General features: G+C 48.2%; 1 protein-coding gene across 5 annotated transcripts in view; it reads left to right on the forward strand.

The window, feature by feature from the left end:
• The window catches only part of TRPM2 (transient receptor potential cation channel subfamily M member 2), a 2,537,250-nt gene that overhangs the window by 1,770,981 nt on the left and 746,174 nt on the right, over window positions 1–20,095 (forward strand). The gene's annotated exons all lie outside the window — the stretch shown is intronic.

The following is a 20,095-nucleotide window of genomic DNA, read 5'->3' on the forward strand; positions in this document are numbered from 1 at the left end:
GGGACTCGTTGGGAGTGTTGTTGCGGTGCAGGGAGGTGGGCGACCGGAAGGCACAGATGTACTCACGATTAGTAAACACACGAGTCTCTGGTAAACCAAGGTGATGGTGGTCGGCGCCTGCAGCCAGCCACAGTCTGGCCCCCCACCCGGATGGTGGTCTCTGCCTTTTTCCTGCACCTGTTTGTGATGGTGGACTACCTGCGCTTGCAACTTCAGGAGTCCGCTCCTGGCTTTTGGTTGCCTGAGGAGCCCTTTGCCCGCAGACGCTGGCCCGTGGGATCTCTGTGCCGTGGTGGTGGCTTTCTATCCTCCTCGTTGGGCTACTGCCTTCAGCCGGGACTTTGGGTGGGACAGGACCTCTAGTCCTGGCCGCAATCAGTTATTTAGCTAGCCCCCAGTAGCTTCTGGACCTAGATTCAGGGTCTGAGTACCCCCCTTTGTGCTCCGGTTTCCGGGTCGGTACCGGCGGGCCACTACCCTGTCCCGGTCCACCACAGTTCCACCGAGCCGTCTTCCTGGCTCCTGCAGACAGAGGTCTCCGTCTTTCTCCTAGCCAGCAGTACCAGGGATCCTACCCTGGCACCGGTTCAGTTTGGGTCTTTTCTTTGCTGGAGCTGCACACAGCTCCAGCTCAAACATCTCTCCTCTTGACCTCTAGCCTTGAACTTCTCGACTCGACTAAACTTTCCCGCCCCAGGCTGTCTGAGACTCCTTGGTGGGCATCTTCCAACCGCCTGGTTCCGCCCCCTGGTGTGTCCATCAAGCTCTGAGGGGGTGACTAGGGTTTTATATGTTTGGCTGCTGTCACCTTGTTAGGGCCTCGCATTACACCGTTCCCTATCTGTGACTACCTGGCTGGCCAGTTGCTTAAAAAAATAGATAACAAAACAAGCGCACTATGAGAAGCATCTGTGGCAACCTTTTGGTATTTAAATAATAAGAACTGCTCACCTTTGCTGGTTGTGCGCCCCCGCACAACTTCAGTGAAAGTTTAACAGTCTGGGGTTCCTCCGATCTGAATCCTGTGTTCAGGTTTAAAGGATACAGGCTTGGGGTATCTTTGTCGGCTACTGAGTTCCACCGGCACTATGGAATTCAGGTTTTTAATCCTCGATCCTCCAGCTATCCAGCTGGATTCTTTAATGGGTCAGCAGGTCCTTTGCAGCTATTACCGATTCCCAGTATGGGGAAGGTAAATGGATAGATTGCTCTCGGTCTGGATATAGCGCAATAAGGACGTCTGCTGGTAATATTTGTTGTACTTTATTATTTAAAAACTCCCATTAATACAACGCGTTTCAGCAGAAGTGCTTTCATCAGGTATAATAGGAGCAGTATAAAAGGAGCAGTATAAAAAACTTCTTATATAGATTAAAAAACACGCGTTGTATTAATGGGAGTATTTAAATAATAAAGTACAACAAATATTACAAGCAGACGTCCTTATTGCGCTATATCCAGACCGAGAGCAATCTATCCATTTACCTGGCTGGCCAGGGCATTACACTCGCATGACATACGGAAAGACATTGCAAAACATTTATCCTCCACTTTGGATGAGAATCAGAGTGATTTTTTATAAGCTAAGACAGGGGTCATGGGAATTACATTTAAAGCAGCACTCCAGCACTAACATAAAAAAAAGTGCTCTAGTGGTGCTTTACATGCAAAGGGTTCCACAGAGACCTGTAATAAGAACAAAGCACCACAAGCTGGCATTAAAGTAAAAAAGCTAATGTGCCGCCCCGCTCACAGCAACCGAGCTGCTCGGATCCTGACCTTCTGTGGGTGGCTCGAGAGTCTCCGGACCCGGGGGTCTCGCAGTCAGTTCGATCAAAAGGAGGGGGTTTGTAGTGGTGGATGTAGGACGTATATGTACGGTTTGAGCCGTATTAAGTTCGTGACGCCACCCACGGTATGTGGTGAGGTGGGACACCACCGCTGCAGTGACGGGGCACCCGGGGGAGATGTTATGCAGCAAGTTGTTTAACCCTCTGTGGGCAGGGATGGTAGCATCGGGACCCGTTGGGGGTTTGGTTGTGGTGAGATGGGCGATCGCAGGGTGCTGGTGTACTCACTATTGAAGGAAACACAGGAGTCTCTGGTACCACACCCGGCTGGTGGTCTCCGTCTTTCTCCTGCACCTTTGTGTAATGGTGGATGCCTGTACTTGCAACGTCAGGAGTCCTCTCCCGGCTGGATGTGGCCTAAGGAGCCCTTGCCCGCAGACGCTGGCCCGTGGGATCTCTGAACCCTGGCGGTGGCCTTTTTTCCCCCTCGGTGGGCTGTTGTCTTCTAATAGGGACTTTGGGTGGGACAGGACCTCTAGTCCTGGCCTCAATCGGTAAATTAACCGGTTCCAGTCGCTTCTGGTCCCGCCTTCAGAGTCCGAGTACCCCCCTGTGTGCTCCGGTTTCCGAGTCGGTTCCCCGGGTCGGTACCGGTGGGCCACAACCCTGTCCCGGTCCACCTCGGTTCCACCGAGCTGTCTTCCCAGCTCCTGCAGACGGAGACCGCTGTCTGCCTCCTAGCCAATAGCACCAGGGCTCCTATCCTGGCGCTGCTATATTTGGGTTACTTGCCTCTGCTGGAGGTGCATACAGCTCCAGCCCACACTCCTCTTCAACTTGAACTCTAAACACTCTCTGACTACTTTCCCGCCCCGGGCTCTCAAGACTCCTTGGTGGGTGTCTTCCAACCGTCTGGATCCGTCCCCTGGTGTGTCCATCTAGCCCTGAGGGGGGTGACTAGGGTTTTGAGGTTGGCTGATGTCACCTGTGAGGGAAAAGTGAAGTGCAGGGGCCTATCAGTGAATACCTGGCCCGGCCAGGGAGTCACACTAGTAAAAACTGCAAGCAATGAAAAATACAAGTACGGATAGAGAAAGTGTCAACAATGAATAAATAAATTATGAGGGAAAAGAAATAGGAGAAAATAAGGAAAAAGGAAAATAAGAATTCACAAAGTTGCAAGAAACATACAAGCTGTGCATGGAAACAAACATATAGATATCCACTTGAAAGATTCGACAAAAATCATAAGAATATACACAAACATAAAATAGTATACTCACATGTATGCATATGTTTGGGTTATAAATGTTAAAGGGAACCAGTCACATGGAAAAATGCTATTAACCAGCAGATATGGGGATTATCTGCAGGTTAACAGAATTCTGAAACTGCTCAGCGCCTACACATCAAACCCCGCCGCCGGTAACAAATTAACTTTATTCCTCCAGGCAGAACTTCTGTTTTGTTATAGAGACAGGCATCTGTAATCATGACCCACGCACTTACTGACAGACAATCTGCTTTAGAACCAGCTATCAGTCACTAAAGAGGGTGCGCAAACAGACAGCATTCTCCTGAGCGGCGACTGAACATGCGCTAGCTCTGCCTCTGAGATTGAAGCCTTAATACTGCTGGGAGGATTACAATTCAACTCCTCCTGGCAAGCGAACTTTATTATGTAGGCACCGTGCAGGTTCAGAATGCTCTAAACGTACATTAAGCTCATATGTGCAGGTTAATAGCATTTTTCCACATGACAGGTTCCCTTTATTTCATAGTAGTAAGCAGGTTAAATGGAAGCAGAATGCTGTTTCAGAAAAAAAATGGTTGAGATAGATCTTTGAGGCTATTACAAAAACATGATTATTTCCACTGGGCAATCTGGTCAGATAACTAGTCAATGACAAGATCAATTAGTCTTAGCCACAGGTGTCCTAAAACCTATGTTGAGTCAGAAAGTGGCAAAATAAAAAAGAAGAAATATCATCCAATCTGTAGTGCCACAATCTGAAGACTCATCTTCTCTGTTCACAACTGAATAAGACAACCAAGAGCCGTTTGAGTAGACTTGCTTCATAGTTGTCCACGAAAAGCAGAAGCAATTTCAGCCTTTTGCCCACACAGAGGTCCATACATTTCTCTGCAGCTCTGGAATCTCTGAATGCCTTTGCAGTGAACACAGATATACTGAAGAAAACCTATGTAGGAAAGAACAGAGGTTTGTCTTTAACCCTCAACTGGTGAGGTGGGATTTTTGTCACACAACTGGTGATGTGGGGCTTCCTATACCCCAGTGTTTAGAAATCTCTAATTTTTACAGAAAAATGCAAAAATCACATTTGTTTTAATTGTTTTCCTATTGGCGATTCATTACACCTGAGTATAACAAAACAAATTTTTGACACCCACAAGTATCGGAAAATGTAATACATTGATGATTGACTCAGAGAGTGTTTAGAGTTCAAGTTGAAGAGGAGTGTGGGCTGGAGCTGTATGCACCTCCAGCAGAGGCAAGTAACCCAAATTGAGCAGCGCCAGGATAGGAGCCCTGGTGCTATTGGCTAGGAGGCAGACAGCGGTCTCCATCTCCATCTACATCTTCGGCCTGGGACAGCTCATAGAGTCCCACGGCTTCCAGTATCATCTCTATGCCGATGACACACAGATCTACCTCTCTGGACCTGACATTACCTCTCTACTAACCAAAATACCACAATGTCTCTCTGCTATTTCATCCTTCTTATCTGCACAATTCCTAAAACTTAACATGGACAAAACAGAGTTTATTGTCTTTCCTCCTCCTCACTCATCTCCTCCAACAAGCCTTTCCATCAAACTTGATGGTTGCTCACTCACCCCAGTCTCACAAGCTCGTTGCCTTGGAGTGACCCTCGACTCTGCTCTATCCTTCAAGCCACACATCCAAGCCCTCTTCAACTCATGCCGATTACAACTCAAAAATATCTCCCGGATCCGTGCTTTCCTTAACCAAGAATCAGCAAAAACATTAGTGCATGCCCTCATCATCTCCCGCCTCGACTACTGCAACCTCCTGCTCTCTGGCCTACCTTCCAACACTCTTGCACCCCTCCAATCTATCCTAAACTCTGCAGCCCGCTTAATCCACCTCTCCCCTCGCTACTCCCCAGCCTTGCCACTCTGCCAATCCCTTCACTGGCTTCCCATTGCCCAACGACTCCAGTTCAAAACATTAACCATGACATACAAAGCCATGCACAACCTGTCTCCTCCCTACATCTGTGACCTAGTCTCCCAGTACCTACCTGCACGCAACCTTAGATCCTCACAAGATCTCCTTCTCTGCTCCTCTCTTATCTCCTCTTCCCACAATCGTGTACAAGATTTCTCCCGTGCATCCCCCATACTCTGGAACGCTCTACCTCAGCACATCAGACTCTCCACTACCGTGGAAAGCTTCAAGAGGAACCTCAAGACCCACCTCTTCCAACAAGCCTACAACCTACAATAGCCCTCAGTCCAGTAGACCACTGCACAACCAGCTCTGTCCTCACCTATTGTACCATCACCCATTCCCTGTAGACTGTGAGCCCTCGCGGGCAGGGTCCTCTCTCCTCCTGTACCAGTCTGTCTTGTACTGTTAATGATTGTTCTACGTATACCCTCTTTCACTTCTAAAGCGCCATGGAATAAATGGCGCTATAATAATAAATAATAATAATAATAATAATGATTCATACGAGCATTTTCCAAAGAATGCCAGCTGAACCAAATTTCTCTGGGGTGTGGCAAACCCCACCTCACCAGTTGAGGGTTAATGCAGGATAGAATAAAGTCCAAGAGAATCTCCATTTCCTTCACTAGGGTCTGAAGTTTCCCTCTTTGGCCATTATATTGAATTAATTTTTGTGAGAATGATTCTGTTCGCCCCATATTTAAGCAGTGTTTTAATTAGGCAATGTTCTTTTGACTTGGGCTCCCATATGGCCACTAGGAAGAGATTTTAAAGATGCTCTGGGAAGTGCAACATGGGAACCTAGAGCTTTTTACCTCAACCACTCTTTCAAATGTGAATCTACTCGGAAGGCAAGGTAAATAAAATCATCAAGTAAAGAAGGCAAATCAGTAACAGCAAGTTTGTCTTGATCTAACTAGAAAGGTCGGTATAAAAGATAGCTTGGAGAGCATTATTGCTGCAAGCTAATTCAGCACTTTTCGGAGGTGGATGGCATTATGTCCCATCTACATGTACATGCTGTGTTATTTTGCTGCATTTTTTTGTGCAGTTTTGTTTTCAGCAAGTTCTGACTTTTGACTTTCCAGCAAATGTAATGAGAATTCAGATTTGCTGTGCTCACGTTGCAATTTTTTTATCTGCAGTATACAGTATTTGTCAAAATCTCACAGTGGGCAGTCATGTTCCATGGCGCTTGCTGTGAGTGTCATATGTAGCAGTGCTGGAAGCGTCGTGGGTAGATATCAGCAATATTCAAGTCGAACAGTTCGCCAATTTCATGTTTGAGTGATTTTGGAGAGTGTTCGAGTCGTTCGACAAACTTGAACGATTTGCTAAAAGTTTGGTAGTTCGAGTTACGTTCGAGAACGGTTCGATCACAAAAAAGCGTAGCTAGTTACTAGCTGGCTTTTCACTGTAATAGTGTGTGTCAATACTGTGAATCATGATATTATCAAATTTCAGCGTATAGTGTGCGGGGGGGACGGGGTTTAGATCAGTGCTTCTGCTGAGTGCTGAAAGAAAGTCGATAGCCATTTGTTTTTTCCTAACCGCGCGTACAGTGGGGCGGGCCAGGCTGTCAGCAAATCATAGACACACACACAGCAAAGTGGATTTTTGCAAGACAAGCAAGGGCATGTGTCATAGGCTGTGCATGTCACATGTCCTTGCCTTATAAGACCCGGCCATTTTCCCCATCGCCGCCATTATCGCTCTGCTGCGGGTGGGTAAAAGTCACCGCTCCTGCTCCCGCTGCTGCTGCTGTGTGCGCTATAGACATACAGTGCAATCTACACAGCGCTTTAGGGATTAGGGACTACTTGTAATTTCAGCCCTTTTCAGGGCTGCATTACAGCCATTCAGAGCCATTGTTGCTAGGCAGGTCCGTGCCAACGCTGTGCAGGGGTTTCTATAACAGCGTCTGGCTACATCAGCTCAGAAAATTCCTTGGTGCATTTTTTCATTGGCAGGGATAGAAAGTGAGGCTTCCTTTGCTGTCCAGCTACCTACAGCACCTGTGCATTCTACACACCTGCCCATTTTTGTTTCACAATTTTAATTGCAAACAGTGCTGACACTTTTAGTGGCATACTAAAATTGTCTGGGATACTAACTTAGTGTTTCTTTGCTTTCCAGCTGTCTACAGCACCTGTGCATTCTACACACCTGCCCATTTTTGCTATGCAATTTTAATTGCAAACAGTGCTGACACTTTTAGTTGCATACTAAAGTTTTCTGGGATTCTAACTTAGTGTTCCTTTGCTGTCCAGTTACCTACAGCACCTGTGCATTCTACACACCTGCCCATTTTTGCTACGCAATTTTAATTGCAAATAGTGCTGACACTTTTAGTGGCATACTACAATTGTCTGGGATACTAACTTAGTGTTCCTTTACTGTCCAACTACCTACAGAACCTGTGCATTCTACACACCTGCACATTTTTGCTACGCAATTTTAATTGCAAACAGTGCTGACACTTTTAGTGGCATATTAAAATTGTCTGGGATACTACGTTAGGGTTCCTCTGCTGACAATTTATCTATACCACCTCTGCATTGTACACCACCTGTCTATTTGTGCTACACAATTTTAATTGCCAAAAATGCTGCCATTATTAGGGCCATACTTTCATTGTCTAGGATACTACGTTAGAGTTCCTCTGCTGACAATTTAGCTATACCACCTCTGCATTGCACACCACCTGTCCATTTGTACTACGCAATTTTAATTGCCAAAAGTGCTGCCGTTGTTAGGGCCATACTTTCATTGTCTGGGATAGTCAGGGTTGGTTCTTCAGCTGTCAATAAAGCTAGACCACCTCTGAATTATACACCACCTCTCTATTTTTGCTGCTACATTTTAAGTGTCCAATCTGGTCACAAACAAAATGAGTGGCAAAAGGACAGATGCTGGTGGAAAGGGGAACAGGCGTGTTGGAAAGGGAAAAAAAGTTTGTGTCCATGGGGTGGGTGGTAAAGCTACAGTAACATCTGCTGAAGAAAGGCGATCTTCCAGCAAAAGTAAGATCTCTATTACTTTCCTTGGACAATCTGATGTAATCCCTTTTTTACGGAACCGAACAACTCTAACAAAGGTAGATGATGCACAAAAAAAGAACATGCTTGAATGGATCTCAAGTGCTCCAACAAGTGGCCTCTCCTCCACCTCAACTTCAACATCCAAAAAACAACAGTCCTCTGAATTGTCACCCCAATCGCACTTGCTTTCTACCAGCTCTCAAGTCTCCACCCGCCCTGCAGAGTATGGTGTAACAGAGATGGGTGAGTCTGCAGAGCTGTTCAGTCACACTATAGCCTGGGAATCAGAGGTCTGCTCACAAGCTACAGTGAGTACAGACCAGGAAATGATCTGCAGTGATGCCCAGAAGCTTTGTGAGTCAGATTCAGGCCCTGATGACCACGTTTCTGAGCATAATGTAGACCCTCATTCCCAAACTGTAACTCCTCTTGGTGGAGACAATGAGGAACATACTGATGATGATGAGAGTCAGATACCTGATTGGAATGGCAACTTAACTATTCAGTCAGGGCAGGAAGAGGTTAGTAGAGTTGAGCGCAGTTCGCGGTTCTCCAGTGCACAGCTCGAATGATTTTGGGGGCTGTTCTAGATAGAACTAGAACTCGAGCTTTTTGCTAAAGCTCGATAGTTCTAGATACGTTCGAGAACGGTTCTAGCAGCAAAAAGACCAGCTAATTACTAGCTGGCTTTCCGCTGTAATAGTGTAAGTCACTCTGTGACTCACACTATTATGAAATTTCAATGTATAGTGTGCGGGAACAGCGCATTCAGATCACTGCTGTATGGATAATGGCGATCGCCATTTTTTTTTTTTTCCTTGTCTTCCTTCCCTAAGCGCGCGTGTAGTGGGGCGGGCCAGCATGTTAGCCAATCCCAGACACACACACAGCTAAGTGGACTTTTAGCCAGAGAAGCAACGGTATGTGTGATAGGATGTCCATGTCACATGTCCCTGCATTATAAAAACGAGTATTTGCCCGTCCGGACGCCATTATCTCTTCTGCGTCCTTGGTGTAAGTCACCGCTGGCGCAGCGCCTATCTGCGATACTGCTGTGTACGCTCTATACACAGCGCTGTACAGCATAGGGATAGCACTTTCTATCAGTCCTTTTAAGGGCTAATACCGGCAGGGTCAGAGCCATAGGTGACATGTCCGTGAAAACAGAGTTTAACAGCTACACAAGATGACAGCGTCTGTGTAGCTAAGGTCAGGGATTTCCTTGCTGCATTTCCCCATTAGGAGGGATAGAAAGGCAGGCTTCCTTTCCTCTACCCAGAGAACCACAACCCTGCCACTGTACCCGCCTGCCCTTTTCACACTCAAACTCATTGTTACTAAGCCATTATACTAGCAAACACTGAGTGAACTTAGTGGCTTCCTAAACGTGGCTGTTGGACTTCTGTATTGTCCCACTAGTGCAAAGATATTTGCAGCACGTCTGCCTGCATTGCACACTCAAACTCATTGTTACTAAGCCATTATACTAGCAAACACTGAGTGAACTTAGTGGCATCCTAAAAGTGGCTGTTGGACTTCTGTATTGTCCCACTAGTGCAAAGATATTTGCAGCACGTCTGCCTGCATTGCACACTCAAACTCATTGTTACTAAGCCATTATACTAGCAAACACTGAGTGAACTTAGTGGCATCCTAAACGTGGCTGTTGGACTTCTGTATTGTCCCACTAGTGCAAAGATATTTGCAGCACGTCTGCCTGCATTGCACACTCAAAGTCACTGTTATTAAGCCATTATACTAGCAAACACTGAGTGAACTTAGTGGCATCCTAAAAGTGGCTGTTGGACTTCTGTATTGTCCCACTAGTGCAAAGATATTTGCAGCACGTCTGCCTGCATTGCACACTCAAACTCATTGTTACTAAGCCATTATACTAGCAAACACTGAGTGAACTTAGTGGCATCCTAAAAGTGGCTGTTGGACTTCTGTATTGTCCCACTAGTGCAAAGATATTTGCAGCACGTCTGCCTGCATTGCACACTCAAACTCGTTGTTACTAAGCCATTATACTAGCAAACACTGAGTGAACTTAGTGGCATCCTAAAAGAGGCTGTTGGACTTCTGTATTGTCCCACTAGTGCAAAGATATTTGCAGCACGTCTGCCTGCATTGCACACTCAAACTCGTTGTTACTAAGCCATTATACTAGCAAACACTGAGTGAACTTAGTGGCATCCTAAAAGAGGCTGTTGGACTTCTGTATTGTCCCACTAGTGCAAAGATATTTGCAGCACGTCTGCCTGCATTGCACACTCAAACTCATTGTTACTAAGCCATTATACTAGCAAACACTGCTGCCAGTTTAAGGGCCGTAGTTGCATTGTCAGGGATAATTATTGTTATTTATTCTGCTGTTAATAAAGCTAGACCACCACTGAAATCTACACCACCTCTCAATTTTTACTACCCCATTTTAAGTGCACAATCTTGTCGCAATCAAAATGAGTGGCAAAATGACAGATGCTGGTGGAAAGGGGAAGAGGCGTGTTGGAAAAGGAAAAAAAGGGTTTGTCCGTTGGGAAGGTGGCAAAGCTCCATTAACATCTGCTGAAGATAGACCATCTTCCAGCAAAAGTAAGATGTCTACTACTTACCGTGGACAATCCGATGTGCTCCCTTTTTTACGGACGCGAAAAACTGGAACAAAGGTAGATGATGGCCAAAAAAGGAAAATGCTTGAATGGATCTCAAGTGGTCCAACAAGTGCCCTCTCCGCCACCTCAACTACCGCATCCAAAAAACACCAGTCCTCTGAGTTGTCATCCCAATCAAACTTGCTTTCTCCCAGCTCTGAAGTCTCCATCTGCCCTGCACAGTATGGTGGAACTGAGATGGCTCAGTCTGCAGAGCTGTTCAGACACACTATAGCCTGGGAATCAGAGGTCTGCTCCCAAGCTAGAGTGAGTACAGACCAGGAAATGGTCTGCAGTGATGCCCAGAACCTTTGTGACTCTGATTCAGGCCGTGAGGACCAAGTTTCTGAGCATAATGTTGACCTTTTTTCACAAACTGTAACACCTGTTGTTATAGACAATGAGGAACATACTGATGACGATGAGACGCAGATACCAGATTGGGATGACAACCTAAATATTCGGTCAGGGCAAGAAGAGGCTCGGTCTGAGGGTGAGGGGAGTGCAAACACAACAATTGATGAGGAAGTTCTAGATCCCACCTACTGTCAACCCACAGTCAGGCCCTCGAGGAGGTCAACAGAGATGGTGGAGGAGGATGCAACTGACGACAAAGTTACCTTGCGCCTTCCTGGACAGAGTAGGAGTACTGGTAGCACGTCTACAACTGCATCCTCAGCCACTACTGTGCCTCTGAGCACTAGTCGGGGTGGATCAGCTGGTCGCATGCCCTCTAAGCCTTGCCTAGCCTGGTCCTTTTTTGACATAGCAAAAGATCGCCCAAATTATGTGATCTGTAAAATTTGTCATGATTCTGTTAGTAGAGGGCAAAACCTCAGCAGTTTGACAACTTCTTCCATGAATCGTCACATGAATAAATATCATATGTGTTACGGTTGCTGCGAGCACTGGAGACTATGTCCAGATTTCTTGCTACTGCACATGTGCGAGCGCTGGAGACTAAGTCCAGATTTCTTGCTACTGCACATGTGCGAGCGCTGGAGACTAAGTCCAGATTTCTTGCTACTGCACATGTGCGAGCGCTGGAGACTAAGTCCAGATTTCTTGCTACTGCACATGTGCGAGCGCTGGAGACTAAGTCCAGATTTCTTGCTACTGCACATGTGCGAGCGCTGGAGACTAAGTCCAGATTTCTTGCTACTGCACATGTGCGAGCGCTGGAGACTAAGTCCAGATTTCTTGCTACTGCACATGTGCGAGCGCTGGAGACTAAGTCCAGATTTCTTGCTACTGCACATGTGCGAGCGCCGGAGACTAAGTCCAATCTTGGAGCCATTGCACATGTGCGGGTGACATCATCGCTGACACGAGGTCACATGTCTCTGACACCTTCTATGCCGATTGGTCGCTGGTCATGTGCTTGTGACGTCTTGCTCGGTGATAGGCCAGCATGACGTCACTCCTGTCGTTCTGGCAGCGGATTGGCTCTGGTGTCCTCCATCTTGGATGAGGCACAGAGTCTATATAAGACCCTGACACACGCCGCATGGTGCTCAGTCCTCTTGGTTCATGCATATGAGTAGACGCTCTGTGCGCGTTCCTCTAGGCATTCCTCTGTCTATGCTAGGTGAGCGCTACCGGCAGGGTAGCGTTCTTATACCTTACAGCTTCGGCTGCTGTCCGTATCCTTACCTCTTAGGGGAGCGGACATAGGCAGGTGCCTGAGGCACATGGTCTGGCTGGGCCTTGTGATTCTACTCGTAGGTGGACGTTGCCGCTAGGGTAACGTTCCTTATACTGCGTCTGGCAGTTGTTCGTATCCTCGCACACTAGGGGAGCGAACAGAGGTAGGAGCTTTGTGCGGCTTACGCTGCTGTTCGTCTCTTTTGCACCACTAGAAGAGCGGACCTAGGCAGGTGCCATATCTAGTGGTTCGTGTCCTCGCACACTAGTGGAGCGAACGCAGGTAGGAGCTTTGTGCGGCTTACGCTGCTGTTCGTCTCTTTTGCACCACTAGAAGAGCGGACCTAGGTAGGTGCCATTTCGCACACATTGCCTTTGTCTCTGTGATTATTAACAGAGATCATTCCACACACCCTCCAAGTAAGGGAGGAATTGCTTTACTTACTTATTATATTCTTCTGTGAGTTAACAGAGGTATTGCACTCTGCCATAGTCTGCAGCAAAGTCTTTGCACGGTGGACCCTGACTGTCTGATACTCCTTTCAGTTATTATCAGACAGCCCCCCGTAACATTAGGACTGAGCCAAGGGTCTGGCAGTTATGGCAGAATATCAGCAGTTACACCGTTACATACAAGTACTTGAGTCACGGCTCAAGAGTATAGAGGATAAACCTCAGACCATGGTGACATCTGCACATGATCCTCGACTTGCTCTGCCAAACAGATATTCTGGCGATGCCAGATCATGTCGTGGTTTCATTAGTCAGTGTCAGATACACCTAGAGGTCAACTCTTCTCGCTTCTCTACGGAGAGGTCCAGAGTAGGCTTTATCATCTCCTTACTTCAGGACAAAGCCTTAGAATGGGCGACTCCCCTATGGGAGCGCTCTGATGTGGTTACTCTGAGACATCAAGACTTTCTTGATGCTCTTAAGGCGGTATTCATGGGTCCGCAGGTTACCCATGATGCGGCCCTGAGACTGTTAGATCTATCTCAGGGTTCGTTATCCACTAGTTCTTATGCCATTGCTTTTAGAACTCTGGTGGCAGAACTAGATTGGCCAGAGAAGGTGTTGATTCCTATCTTCTGGAGAGGGTTGGCAGGCTATGTCAAGGATGCTCTTGCTACTCGTGAGGTCCCTGCTTCTCTGGAGGACTTGATCACAGTAGCAACGAGGATCGATGTACGCCATAAGGAACGTAGACTCGAGGTCTCTTCCTCACGCCCTAAGCATCGGGCTATTCCAGTTGTTGAGGGTCCACTACCATCTTCCTCAGCATCTGAAACATCTCCCACTCCTATGGAGTTAGGTCATACGTCTTCCAGACTACGCAAGTCTGGTCCTCCTATATGTTACGTATGTCGTCAGGCTGGGCACTATGCCAACAAGTGTCCTAGTCGTCAGGGAAACTCCCTGGCCTAGTAACCATTAGAGGGGGGTTACTAGAGACGTCTTCTGCACCCTCTAAGTGTTGTATCCCAGGTCAGCTCTCGTTATCTGAGAATACATGGCCTATTATGGCTTTTGTGGATTCCGGAGCTGACGGGACTTTTGTGTCCTCAGGATTTGTAAAGGGACACAATATTCCCTCTATCATGTTAGAGGCGCCTATTCCTGTCCGTGTTGTTAATGGAACTATGTTGTCTGACTCCATTACATTGAGGACAGTTCCCTTGCGCCTTTCCCTGTCTCAGGGTCACATAGAGGAGATTTCTTTTCTTGTTTTGCCTGAGGGTATAGACGACGTCCTTCTGGGTCTTCCATGGCTTCGGACTCATGCTCCTCACATTGACTGGGAGTCTGACAGCATTATTAGTTGGGGTTCGAAATGTCAGTCCCGATGTCTTCCCTTACCACCTAAGGTCGTTGCGGTTGCATCAACTGACCTCTCTCCCATACCTACACCCTATTTGGATTTCGCTGACGTGTTCTCCAAACAGGGTGCTGAGGTTCTTCCACCCCATAGGCCGTATGACTGTGCCATAGACCTTATCCCAGGTTCGGTTCCACCTAAAGGCAGGGTTTACCCCCTGTCGATACCTGAGTCGGAGGCCATGTCGACCTATATAAGAGAGAGTTTAGAGAAGGGGTTCATTCGTAAGTCTGTCTCTCCCGCGGGAGCTGGGTTTTTCTTTGTTCGGAAGAAAGAGGGTGATTTGCGTCCCTGCATAGATTACAGGGGTCTCAACGCAATCACAATAAAGAACAAATACCCATTACCTTTAATTTCGGAGCTCTTTGACAGACTGAGAGGAGCTCAAGTTTTTACGAAGTTGGATCTGCGGGGTGCGTATAACTTGGTACGAATTCGAAAGGGTGACGAATGGAAGACCGCTTTTAACACCCGAGATGGTCACTATGAATACCTCGTCATGCCTTTTGGGTTATGTAATGCACCCGCAGTATTTCAGGACTTCGTAAACGATGTGTTCAGGGATTTACTGTTATCCTCAGTAGTGGTGTATCTGGACGACATCCTGATTTTTTCTCCTGATCTGGAGACTCATCGTCAGGATGTCGTTCGTGTCCTTTCCCGTTTAAGGGAGCACTCATTGTTTGCTAAACTCGAGAAATGTGTATTCGAGCAGTCCTCATTGCCTTTTTTGGGTTACATTATCTCACAAGAGGGTCTGGCTATGGATCCTGCGAAGCTCTCTGCTGTCCTGCAATGGTCCGAACCTCATTCCTTGAAGGCGGTGCAACGCTTCTTAGGATTCATAAATTATTACAGGCAGTTCATACCCCATTTTTCTACTTTGGTGGCCCCTTTGGTGGCCTTGACTAAGAAAGGTGCTAATCCCAAAGCCTGGTCTACTGAGACATCTCAGGCTTTTGAGGCAGTAAAAAGACACTTTTCAACTGCTCCCGTTCTTCAAAGACCCGATGAGAATAAGCCCTTCCTCTTAGAGGTTGATGCCTCTTCAGTGGGTGCTGGTGCGGTCTTGTATCAAAAGAACGGTGCAGGTAGAAAAAGGCCGTGTTTCTTCTTTGCTAAAACCTTTTCACCGGCAGAGAGAAACTATACCATTGGGGATAGGGAACTGCTCGCCTTGAGATTAGCCTTGGAGGAGTGGCGTCACTTGCTGGAAGGAGCGAAACATCCTTTCCAGGTCTATACAGACCATAAGAATCTGACGTACTTACAAACCGCTCAGCGTCTGAATCCTCGCCAAGCCCGCTGGTCCTTGTTTTTCTCCCGCTTTCACTTCTCCATCAACTATCTGTCTGGGAGTAAGAATAACAAGGCAGACGCCCTGTCTCGCTCTATGCTTTCTACCCAGGAAGAGATTGACGAACCTCGTCTTATCCTTCCCTCCAGGGTTTTTCATACGCTCTCCCCTGTGACGTTAGACCAAATCCCACCGGGCAAGACCTTTGTTCCGCCTGATCGACAGAATGATATACTGTCATGGGCCCACACCTCAAAGGTGGGTGGGCATTTTGGTATTAGGCGGACACGAGAGTTACTGGAGAGGTGGTATTGGTGGCCACACTTAGCCAGCCACGTCAAGAGATATGTCGGTTCCTGCTACTCGTGTGCTCGCAACCGTCCATTACGGCAGAGACCGGCTGGGCTCTTGCATCCTTTACCAGTGCCAGATAGACCATGGGAGGTGGTAGGCATGGACTTTGTGGGTGATCTTCCATGTTCACAGGGACATAGATTTGTGTGGGTCATTACGGACCATTTCTCCCGGATGGTTCATCTCGTACCGTTATCGAGAATCCCATCTTCCAGGGTACTAGCCAAACTATTCCTCAAGCATGTCTTTAGGCTTCACGGGATGCCAGATCGTATCATTTGTGATAGAGGCCCGCAATTTACTTCCCGTTTCTGGCGAGATCTTTGTAGCCTTCTGCAAATTGAGTTGAATTTCTCTTCGGCATACCATCCGGAGACTAATGGTTTGGTTGAACGTACCAATCAATCTATGATTATATACCTTCGACACTTTGTTGCTGAGAACCACGATAACTGGTCCTCCCTCCTACCCTGGGCAGAATTTGCCCTTAACAATTCGCTGGCTGAGGCCACTGGGCAGACACCGTTCGTACTCAATAATGGGCAACACCCTAGGGTACCGGTACCGTTTCCCGCTGCTGCACCTCCTCCTCTTGTGGCCGACTGGGCAACTAATGCCAGAGAGGTTTGGGATCGGACTCAAGAGTCGATCCAAGCAGCTAAGGACCGTATGAAGACGGTGTCCGATCGGTTTCGTCGCCCGGCTCCTGTCTTTTTTCCAGGGGACTTTGTGTGGCTCTCTGCAAAACACGTGAAACTTAGAGTGAGCTCTGTCAAATTTGCTCCTCGCTTCCTGGGTCCTTATGAGGTTCTTCGACAGGTAAATCCTGTAGTCTATCAATTGAAGTTACCTGTCCATCTTAGGATTCATGACAAATTCCATGTCTCACTGCTAAAGCCGGCTATTTTACCTCACGCTCGTGAAGTGCACTCTCCTGCCTCTGATTCCTCTCGCTCTAGCTATGAGGTACGAGCCATAGTTGGTTCTAAGATGGTTAGAGGGCGCAGGTTCTTCTTGATAGATTGGGAGGGCTATGGCCCGGAACATCGCTCTTGGGAGCCTGAGGAGGCTGTCCATGCTCCCGACTTAGTTGCCGATTACCTGCGTCGCCGGGAGGGGGGCCCTTGAGGGGGAGGTACTGTTACGGTTGCTGCGAGCACTGGAGACTATGTCCAGATTTCTTGCTACTGCACATGTGCGAGCGCTGGAGACTAAGTCCAGATTTCTTGCTACTGCACATGTGCGAGCGCTGGAGACTAAGTCCAGATTTCTTGCTACTGCACATGTGCGAGCGCTGGAGACTAAGTCCAGATTTCTTGCTACTGCACATGTGCGAGCGCTGGAGACTAAGTCCAGATTTCTTGCTACTGCACATGTGCGAGCGCCGGAGACTAAGTCCAATCTTGGAGCCATTGCACATGTGCGGGTGACATCATCGCTGACACGAGGTCACATGTCTCTGACACCTTCTATGCCGATTGGTCGCTGGTCATGTGCTTGTGACGTCTTGCTCGGTGATAGGCCAGCATGACGTCACTCCTGTCGTTCTGGCAGCGGATTGGCTCTGGTGTCCTCCATCTTGGATGAGGCACAGAGTCTATATAAGACCCTGACACACGCCGCATGGTGCTCAGTCCTCTTGGTTCATGCATATGAGTAGACGCTCTGTGCGCGTTCCTCTAGGCATTCCTCTGTCTATGCTAGGTGAGCGCTACCGGCAGGGTAGCGTTCTTATACCTTACAGCTTCGGCTGCTGTCCGTATCCTTACCTCTTAGGGGAGCGGACATAGGCAGGTGCCTGAGGCACATGGTCTGGCTGGGCCTTGTGATTCTACTCGTAGGTGGACGTTGCCGCTAGGGTAACGTTCCTTATACTGCGTCTGGCAGTTGTTCGTATCCTCGCACACTAGGGGAGCGAACAGAGGTAGGAGCTTTGTGCGGCTTACGCTGCTGTTCGTCTCTTTTGCACCACTAGAAGAGCGGACCTAGGCAGGTGCCATATCTAGTGGTTCGTGTCCTCGCACACTAGTGGAGCGAACGCAGGTAGGAGCTTTGTGCGGCTTACGCTGCTGTTCGTCTCTTTTGCACCACTAGAAGAGCGGACCTAGGTAGGTGCCATTTCGCACACATTGCCTTTGTCTCTGTGATTATTAACACAGATCATTCCACACACCCTCCAAGTAAGGGAGGAATTGCTTTACTTACTTATTATATTCTTCTGTGAGTTAACAGAGGTATTGCACTCTGCCATAGTCTGCAGCAAAGTCTTTGCACGGTGGACCCTGACTGTCTGATACTCCTTTCAGTTATTATCAGACAGCCCCCCGTAACAATATGTCCCGGTGGGAAGCTCACCGTGCTGCAATGCGGCCTAGCGGAGCGAACCATCCACCGCCTGCCCTTTCTAGTGCATCCGCGCGCTCTTCATCTTCTAGGACTTTGGGGACAGCTGTCACACCTGGTTTTCCACGCACAACTTCCACCACTGTAACCACAACAGGCAGTTTGCTTGATAGGTCGTCAGTTGGTTTGGAAGGGGAAACAAGTACGTGTGTACAGCTCTCTCAGACATCGATAGCACCAACGTTGGATGAAGGCGACATCATGTCTACGCCTGCACTTTCCTCACAAAGCTGCATTTTTCCAGGGACACCCTACTCAATACCGTCTACACACAGCAGCCAGATCTCTGTCCCTCAGATGTGGACAAATAAAAGGCCATTTCCTGCGACCCATGACAAATCTAAGAGGTTGACTTTATCCCTCTGTAAGCTCTTGGCTACCAAAATGCTGCCTTTCCGCCTGGTGGACACACAGGATTTTAGAGATCTTATGTCTGTCGCTGTGCCCCAGTACCAGATGCCTAGTCACCACTACTTCTCTAAGAAAGGTGTGCCCGCGCTACACCAGCATGTCGCACACAACATCACCGCTTCCTTGAGAAACTCTGTGTGTCAACGGGTGCATTTCACCACCGATACTTGGACCAGTAAGCATGGACAGGGACGTTACATGTCGCTGACTGGGCACTGGGTAACTATGGTGATAGATGGTGAAGGGTCTGCTGCACAAGTCTTGCCGTCCCCACGACTTGTGTGTCAATCCTCTGTCTGTCCAAGTTCCGCCACTGCCTCTGCCTCCTCCACTTCATCTGGGTCCTCCACCTCCGCCCCAAGCCTGCCTGGTCAGGCCACCAGCGTTCGCACTGCGCAGAAGGAATCACGCACCCCCTCATTACTATGCTGGCAGCAGAGCGCAACGGCATCAGGCGGTCTTTAGCTTGACATGTCTTGGGAATAAGAGTCACACAGCTGAGGAGTTGTGGTCAGCTCTGCGGTCCGAATTTAATAAATGGTTGTCTCCACTCAACCTGCAGCCTGGTAAGGCCATGTGCGACAATGCTGCAAACCTGGGTGCGGCCCTTTGCCTGGGCAAGGTGACACACGTGCCTTGTATGGCTCACGTGTTGAACCTTGTTGTCCAGCAATTTTTAACACACTATCCCGGCCTAGATGGCCTTCTGACCAGGGCACGAAAACTGTCTGCTCACTTCCGCCGTTCAATCACTGCAGCTGAGCGACTTGCATCGCTCCAGAAGTCTTTCGGCCTGCCGGTTCATCGCCTGAAATGCGATGTGTCGACACGCTGGAATTCGACTCTCCACATGTTACAGCGACTGTGGCAGCACCGCCGAGCCCTGGTGCAATACGTCATGACGTATAGCCTGGGCCAACGATATGCAGAGGTGGTGCAGATCAGCCTGATGGAGTGGTCTCAGATCAAGGACCTATGCACCCTTCTGCACAGTTTCGACATGGCGACGAATATGTTTAGCGCTGACAATGCCATTATCAGCATGACAATTCCAGTCATTTACATGCTGGAGCACACGCTAAACACTATTTGGAGTCAGGGGGTGAGACAACAGGAAGGGGAGGAACTACAGGAGGATTCATATGCGCAAGACACAACAACATCACCAAAGTCCAGACGTTCATCATCACCAACGCGGCAGGCATGGGACCATGGGGGACAGGGATCAACAAGGGTGCATGGTAGCAGGCGAAATGTTGAGGAAGGTGCATGAGAACATGAAGAAATGGATGACGAACTGTCCATGGACATGGAAGGCTCAGCGGATGAGGGAGACCTTGGTCAAATTTCAGTTGAAAGAGGTTGGGGGGAGATGTCAGAGGAAGAAAGAATAGTTAGCACCTCTATG

Source organism: Anomaloglossus baeobatrachus, chromosome 7, assembly GCF_048569485.1.
Source record: "Anomaloglossus baeobatrachus isolate aAnoBae1 chromosome 7, aAnoBae1.hap1, whole genome shotgun sequence".
Taxonomy (NCBI): Eukaryota; Metazoa; Chordata; class Amphibia; order Anura; family Aromobatidae; genus Anomaloglossus; species Anomaloglossus baeobatrachus.